General features: G+C 41.0%; 1 non-coding gene across 1 annotated transcript; it reads left to right on the forward strand.

The window, feature by feature from the left end:
- The first annotated feature begins 454 nt into the window (after positions 1–454).
- On the forward strand, positions 455–561 carry LOC121212871 (small nucleolar RNA R71). The gene has a single exon (XR_005908243.1). It is a non-coding gene; the product is annotated as a small nucleolar RNA R71 (small nucleolar RNA).
- Positions 562–10741: the final 10180 nt, after the last annotated feature.

The following is a 10741-nucleotide window of genomic DNA, read 5'->3' on the forward strand; positions in this document are numbered from 1 at the left end:
GAAATTGGGATAGTTCCCCCAACCTACATTATAGGTGTTACTATAAGGATTATTTTGAGATCGCGGATTATTACCCATATAATTTAACCGCTCGTTCTCCATGTTGTGGCCATAGGGTGGGTATTCTGGATTGCTTGATCCACCTCCACTTGCTTCGCACTGCATTACTGGGTGAACCTGTGAAGAACCAAGAAAACCGTCAATTTTTCTATTCAAAATCTCTACCTGATTAGAGAGCATGGTGACTAAATTGACATTAAAAGCACCAGCTGTTTTCGTTTGTTTTATCCTCATGACTTGCTACTGATAGTTATTCAGTGACATCTCTTCTATAAATTCATAAGCATCTTCAGGTGTCTTATTATTGATAGTTCCGCTAGCGGCTGCGTTGATCACCTGTCAAGTCGAAGGGTTCAGGCCATTGTGAAACGTTTGGACCTGTAGCCAGAGTGGCAACCCATGGCGAGGGCATCTTCACAAAAGATCCTTGTATCTCTCTCATGCGTCGTAGAGTGTTTCTAAATCTATCTGCACAAAAGAGGAGATATCATTACATAATTTGGCTGTTTTAGCCAGTGAAAAATATTTTAATAAAATTTTTTCGGTCATCTGTTCCCAAGTAGTGATTGACCCTCGTGGTAACGAGTTCAACCATTGTTTAGCCTTATTCCTCAACAAAAGGGGAAACAACCGAAGGTGAATGGTGTCATTAGAAACGCCATTAATTTTAAAAGAGTCACAAAATTCTAAGAAATTCGCCAAGTGAGCGTTGGAAACCTCGTCCTGCAAACCATCAAATTGAACAAACTGTTGGATCATTTCAATGGTGTTAGGTTTCAGTTCAAAATTATTTGCAGCAACAACAGGCCTAACTATGCTTGATTCAACTCCTGTTAAAGAAGGTTTAGCATAATCATACATAGTACGTGGAGCAGGATTCTGATTAGCAGTGATCACAGGAGGTAGCGGATTTTCTTGGTTTTCAGCCATCTCCTCAGTTGTGGTTGAAGTATCATCCTCGTGCTCTTCCTCTATGTATCGTAAGCTTTGCCTTATTTCTCTTCGGATTCTACGAACTGTGCGGTCAGTCTCACCGTTAAAAAGTAGTGGTCCTGATGGGTTTCGTCTGGTCATAAACTAGAAAAACCTGTCAGAAGTAAATAAATGAAGAATTGGAAAAGAAAATAAAAATTTAATTTTCAATAGAAGTAAAATGGCAAAAGTAATAAAAATCGAGTGGTCCTAATATCCTAGTTCCTTGTTAACAGCACCAAAAACTTGATGTGTGATATTTGTAACAGGTTTTAAAAATTTATAAATGAATCGTTCTTGAGACTAACTTATTATCACGATTAAGGCAAGTGTACCTATCGAACAGTGGTATAGTTCAGCAAGATCGGATTGTCGAACCCAAAGGAACTACGAGTACTAGTATTTACTTCCTTTTTATTATCTAGACTAAAAATCAAGAGGTTTGGTTATCTAAACTAATTACTAACTAAGAATGCACAAGAAGAAAACTTGGGAAAATACTTTTGGGAAAATTCGATTGATTGAGACAATACCTAAAGAAAAATCCACCTAGACTTCACTTGTTATTTGGCTCTGAATCAGACGATTTGTTCATTTGACTTGATTCGTAGAAATCCCTAAGTTATATTATTATCTCTCTTGAGACTAATAATGTCTAACCCTAGGTTGAATAATTGAAATATCTTTCTAATTAACACCCTAAAACTACATTAACTCGATCTATGGATTCCCTTATTAGGTTTCACCCAAATTTGGAAAAATCTTGTCACCCTATCTCTAGGCGCGCAATCAACTCCGCTAATTATGACAATTTTACTCTTAGACAGGGTCTATTCCTCCTCTGAATAAGAGCGTTAACTTGAATCAATGTCCTAGAATATTAAAACAAGAATTAAGAACACATAATTAAGAATAAGTCAAATATTTATCATACAATTCAGATAGTAATTACAAGATCTGTCTTAGGTTTCATTCCCCCAGGTAGTTAGGGGGTTTAGTTCATAATTGTAAAAGAAAACATCTCAAGAGCATAAAGATAACAAAACATAAGAAAACCCAAAACTCCTGAAGAAAATTGAAGGGAGATCTTCAGTCTTAATGATGAATCTGGCTTCTAAGATGGATCAATCGACTTTCCTTGAGTGATTCCTTGCCTCCTACTTTGTGTCCCCCTTTCTTCCCCTCTTCTAGGGTGTTTTTATAGGCTTTAGGATGCTTAGAAGCCCTCAAAAGTGCCCTTTTCCGAATTGGACTAAACTTGGGCCTAGCAGGGACACGCCCGTATGACACGCCCGTGTACGATTACTTAAGGTCGTGGTCAAGGCTGTTAAATGGGCACGGGCATGTGATCTACCCATGTAAGTCATGCTTCGATCTTGCCAAAGGGACACGACCATGTGACATGCCCGTGTGAGGAAGTCCAGGCCGTGTTGATTTCCCTCGTGGGTCCATTTTCTCCGTTTTCGGCCTGTTTCTTGCTCTTTTTACTCTCCTATTGTAACACCCCGAACCCGAGACCGACACCGGAGTCGGACACGAGATGTTAACAAACTTTGAAAAATTTTTCCAGACACTGCCCAGTCTGAGTACTAGTCGCTTCAAAAATCATATCTTGAGTTTCACAACTCAAAAATCAGTTTTGTAATTTTCCCTGAAACTAGACTCATGTCCCCACCTATGGATTTTTTTCTAGAATTTTTGGTCGGGCCAATTAGTACAGTTTATTAGTCAAAGTCTCCCATGTTACAGGGGTCGACTACACTGACCTTTTCCCATTACGACTGGGATATCTCTCTGCACAGAGCTTCAATACTGATGCCGTTTGTTTCTATGGAAACTAGACTCAGAGAGGAATCCATACATATATGGTATGACCCCTAATTATCTCTGGTCAATTTATAGTGAATTTCCAAAGGCGGAACAGTGAATCCAGAAACTGTTCTGGCCCTGTTACACAAGAACCCGAATATCTCTTTCTGTACTGTTCCTATAATTGTTTCGTTACTTCCATATGAAAGTAGATTCATCAAGGTTCGATTACATAATTTATTCACTATTTAATTCCACTCCTACGAATTCTTGTGATTTTTCCAATCCACACCACTGCTGCTATCAGCTTCTGTTTTCAAAGTGAACCTTACCTAATTTGGGGTTTCATGGACCAACTAGGGCCTTGTCATACATAAGCCCACATATGATCATACTTAGCCATTCTAGTGGCTGATCATTTGCTCAACACTTCCATTCCAACATAGTTACATCATGAAACCATCTATACATTCATAAATACGAATGGTCTAATGCCATACTCCACTTCTACAAGCCATTTTCGCATGGCTGTACACTTATACATTTCATAAAGTACTCGAAAGACAACAATGGGTAGTCCTATACATGCCATATCAAAATTCAACCAAAATAGTACCCAAAAGAGCCTTTGATAGTGTGGGCGACTTCGACTTCAAGATCCCGAGTCCGATAGCTGGAGAACCAAAAATCTATAAAACAGAGGAGCAATGTAACGAGTAAGCAATTTATGCTTAGTAAGTTTGAGCAAGGAATTCCAGCATGCACAAAGAATAGCACACATTTAGCTAAACGGAATATTTCATAATACGCAATTTACCGATATCAAACTTGCTTCACAACATTAATAACCCTTATGTACATACACAATAAACTAACTTGGCCGAAGGCCGGTAGCTCGTTTATCAACTGAGCGAACATTTATTGTAAGGGCTCGATTAAATTCAACACATACGTAACATATCCCCATATTGGGATGTTTTTCGAGTATTCGCTGGAATTTTACAGCAAGCTCATTCATTACCAAATCACGTACCTTCGGGATTTAACCGGATATAGCTCCTCGTTCAAATGCCTTCGGGACATAGCCCGGTTTTAGTAACTCACACAATGCCTTCGGGACATAACCCGGATTTAACAACTCGCACGAATGCCTTCGGGACTTAACCCGGATTTAACAACTCGCACGAATGCCTTCGGGACTTAACCCGGATTTAATAACTCGCACGAATGCCTTCGGGACTTAACCCGGATTTAATAACTCGCACGAATGCCTTCGGGACTTAACCCGGATTTAGTATCTCGCACAAAGGCCTTCGGATCTTAATCCGGATATATTCACTTAGCACAAAGCCTTCGGGACTTAGCCCGGACAGCATTCAATTAATCATGCACATCTAACAATAATTCATAGCACATTCATATTTCATTTTCGTTTACGAAACTCAAACACAAGGCACATATTGTCCTTGCACATTCGGCTCAATAGCCACACATAGAGCATGATTTAATCACATCGAAATTTAAGATCTCTTACTCAAGAACTTACCTCGGGTGTTGTCGAACGATTCCGCTAGCTATTCAACCACTTTTTCCTTCCCTTTATCGGTTTTATTTCCCCTTTGCTCTTGAGCTTAATCAAACAAATAAATTGATTTCATCATTTTAGGCATCAAAAGATGAACACAAGGCACTTAGCCCATATTTATACATTAGACATTAAAGTCTCATACATGCAAAAATCATGCATCAACACAACATATTAGCTAATTTCTTTCCCCTTGGCCGAATATGCATGTCCATTTTTGGGGTCGATTTCAACACTTAATACACACATATACACACTAGTAAAGCATCCTCCCCCTTTTCATCGATTTAACACATGCATTGCTCATCAACATGCAAAGTTACATTCGGCCTTAGCACACATCTTGCTAGCCGATTCTTCTCCCTTTAGCAACCAATGCACATATGTGCTCACACAAAAATGCTAAAAAGGAGGTTCAAGAATCATCAAGCCATCATCACATGCATCATTAACAAGCTTAATATTTTGCATGCAATGGCATTAACACAACCTCCACCTAGGCCGAATCTTAACTTATCCTCATGCCTCATCACCACAACATCAAACACCAACCAAGAATGATGCATCCATGGTCAAGTGCCATTTCCATCACATAGCAAGATTTAGACCATGGGCTAGGTAGAACTCAAGCTAACAACTAAAACATGCATGCATCTCATGGAACATCATTAAACATACCTTGGCCTAGCTACATGCATGGCCGAATCTCTTCACCTTTCTTCTTCTTTCCTCCTTAAAATTTTTGGCCAAGGATGAACCAAAGGATGAGAAATTTTTTTCTTTGTTTTTCTTTCTAATTTAGGCTAAAATGGAGGTGAGAAAGGATGAACACAAACTTTTCTCCTTTCTTCTCTTGAGCTCACGGCAATGGGGGGGACAAACACCACACACACATTTTTTTTCTTTTGTTTTCCATTTCTTTATTACCCATACTCCTTATTTTATTCTTCCACTAACAAAACATGTTTCATGACATGTTTTGCCCATCCTTCCTTGTCATGGCCGGCCACTACTCATTAGGGGGGGAATTTGACATGCAAGTCCCCCCTTTGTCCACATGCACTAGTAGGTCCTCACACATTGACCTATCACATTTTAGAATTTTCTCACATAAGTCCTATTGACTAAATTCACATGAAATCAACCCAATTGAAGCTTGAAATTTTCACACATTCATAATTACATATTCTACACAATAAGTATCACATTCAAACATTTCGGTGACTCGGTTTAGCGGTCCCGAAACCACTTCCCGACTAGGGTCAACTTTGGGCTGTCACAACTCTCCCCCACTTAAGAAATTTTCGTCCCCGAAAATCTTACCGGTAGATAGGTTTGGGTATCGTTCTTTCATCGAGCTCTCGGTCTCCCAAGTAGCTTCCTCGATCCCGAGTTTGAGCCATAACACCTTTACTAGCGGAACTCTTTTGTTTCGCAACTCCTTCACTTCACTAGCTAGGATACGCATCGGTTCTTCTTTATAGCTCATGTCGACTTGAATTTCAACCTCTGATGGGCTAATTATATGCGATGGATCAGATCGATAGCGTCGAAGCATCGAAACATGAAAGACATCATGAATCTTTTCAAGCTCCGGGGGCAAAATCAATCTATACGCAACCGGACCAACTCGTTCGGAGATTTCGTACGGCCCAATGAATCTTGGGCTCAACTTGCCCTTACGGCCGAACCTGAGTATCTTTTTCCAAGGTGAAACCTTAAGGAACACTTTGTCTCCCACCTGATACTCGATGTCTTTTCGTTTCAAATCTGCGTACGATTTCTGACGATCCGTGGATACCTTCAGACTTTCACGGATTACCTTTACTTTCTGTTCAGCATCTCTAATCAAATCAACTCCGAAAATTTTGCTTTCATCGAGCTCGGTCCAAAACAATGGTGTACGGCATTTACGACCGTACAAAGCCTCATAAGGTGCCATCTTAATACTTGATTGAAAACTATTGTTGTAAGCGAATTCAATCAAAGGTAAATACCGTTCCCATGAACTACTGAACTCGAGGATGCAACATCTCAACATATCCTCAAGTATCTGAATTATCTGCTCGGATTGACCATCGGTTTGGGGGTGAAAAGCAGTGCTAAAATGCAACTTGGTACCCAGAGCTTCTTGCAATTTCTTCCAAAATCGTGAGGTGAATCTCGGATCTCTATCCGACACGATAGAAACAGGTACCCCGTGTAATCTCACAATTTGATAAACGTACAATTCAGCTAGTTTATCCAATGAAAAATCCGTACGTACGGGGATGAAATGAGCCGACTTAGTCAGTCTATCAACAATAACCCATATCGCATCCTTCTTACTGCTGACAAAGGCAGTCCGGACACAAAGTCCATTGTGACTCGATCCCATTTCCACTCGGGTATCATGATCGGCTGGAGTAATCCTGAAGACACTTGATGTTCCGCGTTCACTTGTTGACATATTAAACATCTCGAAACAAAGTCAGAGATGTCCCGTTTCATACCATGCCACCAAAATTGACGTTTCAAATCGTTGTACATTTTCGTACTCCCCGGGTGAATTGACATTCGGCTACAATGGGCTTCGTTCAGAATCATCGAAATGAGTTCCGAATTCCTTGGAACACACAAATGATTTCTGAACCTCAAACAATCATCATCATCAATTTGAAACTCCGATTCCTCGTTCGGAAAACACTTAGACCGTTTTGCAACCAATTCATCATCGACTTTCTGAGCTTCACGAATTTGGTGAGTCAATAATGGTTTAGCTTTTAATTCAGCTACTAACACACTGTCTGGTAAAACAGACAAATGCACGTTCATCGCTCGTAAAGCAAACAATGACTTCCGGCTTAAGGCGTCCGCAACCACGTTAGCCTTTCCCGGGTGGTAATCAATGACAAGCTCATAATCTTTCAACAACTCAAGCCAACGTCTTTGTTGCAGATTCAAGTCTAGTTGAGTCATCAAATATTTGAGACTTTTGTGATCCGAAAATACATGGCACTTCTCACCAAACAGATAATGTCGCCATATTTTTAAAGCAAACACGATGGCAGCTAGTTCGAGATCATGGGTCGGATAATTCCTCTCGTGTGGCTTCAATTGTCTCGACGCATAGGCCACGACTCGACCTTCTTGCATCAATACGCGACCCAACCCAAGTAGGGATGCGTCACTATAAATGACAAACTCTTTACCTGATTCGGGTTGCACCAAAATTGGAGCTTCAGTCAAATGAGTTTTCAGTTGGTTGAAACTTTTCTGACATTTCTCCGTCCACTCGAACTTAACATCCTTTTGAAGTAGCTTCGTCATTGGTGTGGCTATCATTGAGAAACCTTTCACAAATCGTCGGTAATAACCGGCGAGCCCCAAAAAGCTCCGAACTTCAGTAATATTTCTCGGAGGTTTCTAGTCAAGTATGGCTGAAATTTTGTTCGGGTCAACTCGAATACCCGACGCGGATACCACATGACCCAAGAAACTAACCTCTCTTAACCAGAACTCACACTTACTGAACTTAGCATATAACTGCTTATCCCGCAAAATTTGCAGCACTAGCCTCAGATGCTCAGCATGTTCGGTCTCATCTCTTGAATAGACCAAAATGTCATCAATGAACACAACTACGAACTGATCCGAATACGGTCTGAAGATCCGATTCATCAAATCCATAAATACCGCAGGGGCATTAGTGAGCCCAAACGGCATCACTAAGAATTCGTAGTGACCATATCTCGTTCTGAAGGCAGTTTTGGGAATATCTGGATCTCGAATTCGCAACTGATAATAGCCCGATCTCAAATCTATTTTTGAGAACACTGAGGCTCCCTTCAGTTGGTCGAACAAATCATCGATGCGCGGCAACGGATATTTGTTCTTTATCGTCACTTTATTCAGCTGACGATAGTCAATGCACAACCTCATGGTTCCGTCCTTCTTTTTCACGAACAATACTGGTGCACCCCAAGGTGAGAAACTTGGTCGAGCGAAACCTCTCTCCGTCAGTTCTGGCAACTGAGCTTTCAACTCCTTTAACTCGGTTGGTGCCATACGATACGGAGCTATCGAAATCGGCGTAGTCCCAGGTACAAGCTCAATACCAAACTCTACCTCCCGAACATGTGGTAAACCCGGTAATTCTTCCGGAAAAACATCCGGGTATTCACAAACCACCGGCACAGATTCGGGTTTCTTTTCTAATTCTTTGTCATCAAGCACATATGCAAGGTATGCTTCGCACCCTTTTCTTACATATTTCTGTGCCAACATTGCTGATATTACAGCTGGCATCCCCTCCAAGTCCGCAGACTCAATTCGGACTACTTCGTTATTTGCGCACCTCAAATCAATAGTCTTGCTCTTGCAGTTCACAATCGCATCATGCGCAGTCAACCAATCCAACCCAAGGATAACATCAAATTCATCAAACGGCAAAAGCATCAAGTCCGCTGGAAAATAGGAACCTCGAATTTTCCAGGGGACATTTCTTACACACTTTGTCGACAAGCACGTAACGACCCAAGGGATTTGACACCCGAATTACAAACTCAGTAGACTCAATAGATAAAGTCTTACTGGATGCTAAGGTTTCACATATGTAAGAATGGGTAGAACCGGGGTCAATCAAAGCAATTACATTAGTATCAAAGAGGGTGAATGTACCGGTAATAACATCAGGCGAAGAAGCATCCTCGCGGGCACGTATAGCATAAGCTCTAGCAGGCGCACGGGCTTCGGATCTGGTTATATCATCTCTAGATCCTCTCTGACCACCACCAGCATTGCCCATATTTCCAGATGGTCTACCTCGAGTAGTGGTAGCACCCGGTCTCCCACTCTGATTTGCATTCTGTCCCGACAACCTCGGGCAATCTTTAATGAAGTGGTCCACTGATCCGCATTTGTAACAGGAGCGGTCAGGAAATCTACAACTCCCCGAATGCCATTTACCGCAATATCGGCATTTCGTCCTGTCTCGACGTTCATTCCCAACACTGGCGACCGAAGTGCCTCGTGTACCCACAGGGGGTCGATCACGATCTCGTCCAAAAAGGCCCGAAGTGCCTCTAAACTGGCCTGCATCATCTCGAAATCTCTTCGATGTCTGTTGAAGAGACCTCCCTGAGGATGTTTTACGAAACTCTCCAGTTCCCTCATCAACTCTTTGCTTTTCTTTTCTAAGCTCTTCGGCTTTACAAGCTCGTTCAACAAGTACCACGAACTCTTGTATTTCAAGAACGCCAACGAACATTTTTATATCTTCATTCAGCCCATCCTCGAAGCGTTTACACATAACAGCTTCGGACGAAACACATTCCCGAGCGTATTTGCTAAGTCTAACAAATTTTCGCTCGTAATCAGTAACCGACATGGAGCCTTGCTTAAGCTCAAGAAATTCCTTCCATTTTTGATCAACAAATCTCTGACTGATATACTTTTTCCGAAACTCAGTTTGGAAAAACTCCCAAGTTAACAAACTTTGAAAAATTTTTCCAGACACTGCCCAGTCTGAGTACTAGTCGCTTCAAAAATCATATCTTGAGTTTCACAACTCAAAAATCAGTTTTGTAATTTTTCCCTGAAACTAGACTCATGTCCCCACCTATGGATTTTTTTCTAGAATTTTTGGTCGGGCCAATTAGTACAGTTTATTAGTCAAAGTCTCCCATGTTACAGGGGTCGACTACACTGACCTTTTCCCATTACGACTGGGATATCTCTCTGCACAGAGCTTCAATACTGATGCCGTTTGTTTCTATGGAAACTAGACTCAGAGAGGAATCCATACATATATGGTATGACCCCTAATTATCTCTGGTCAATTTATAGTGAATTTCCAAAGGCGGAACAGTGAATCCAGAAACTGTTCTGGCCCTGTTACACAAGAACCCGAATATCTCTTTCTGTACTGTTCCTATAATTGTTTCGTTACTTCCATATGAAAGTAGATTCATCAAGGTTCGATTACATAATTTATTCACTATTTAATTCCACTCCTACGAATTCTTGTGATTTTTCCAATCCACACCACTGCTGCTATCAGCTTCTGTTTTCAAAGTGAACCTTACCTAATTTGGGGTTTCATGGACCAACTAGGGCCTTGTCATACATAAGCCCACATATGATCATACTTAGCCATTCTAGTGGCTGATCATTTGCTCAACACTTCCATTCCAACATAGTTACATCATGAAACCATCTATACATTCATAAATACGAATGGTCTAATGCCATACTCCACTTCTACAAGCCATTTTCGCATGGCTGTACACTTATACATTTCATAAAGTACTCGAAAGACAACAATGGGTAGTCCTA

Source organism: Gossypium hirsutum, chromosome A13, assembly GCF_007990345.1.
Source record: "Gossypium hirsutum isolate 1008001.06 chromosome A13, Gossypium_hirsutum_v2.1, whole genome shotgun sequence".
Lineage (NCBI taxonomy): Eukaryota > Viridiplantae > Streptophyta > Magnoliopsida > Malvales > Malvaceae > Gossypium > Gossypium hirsutum.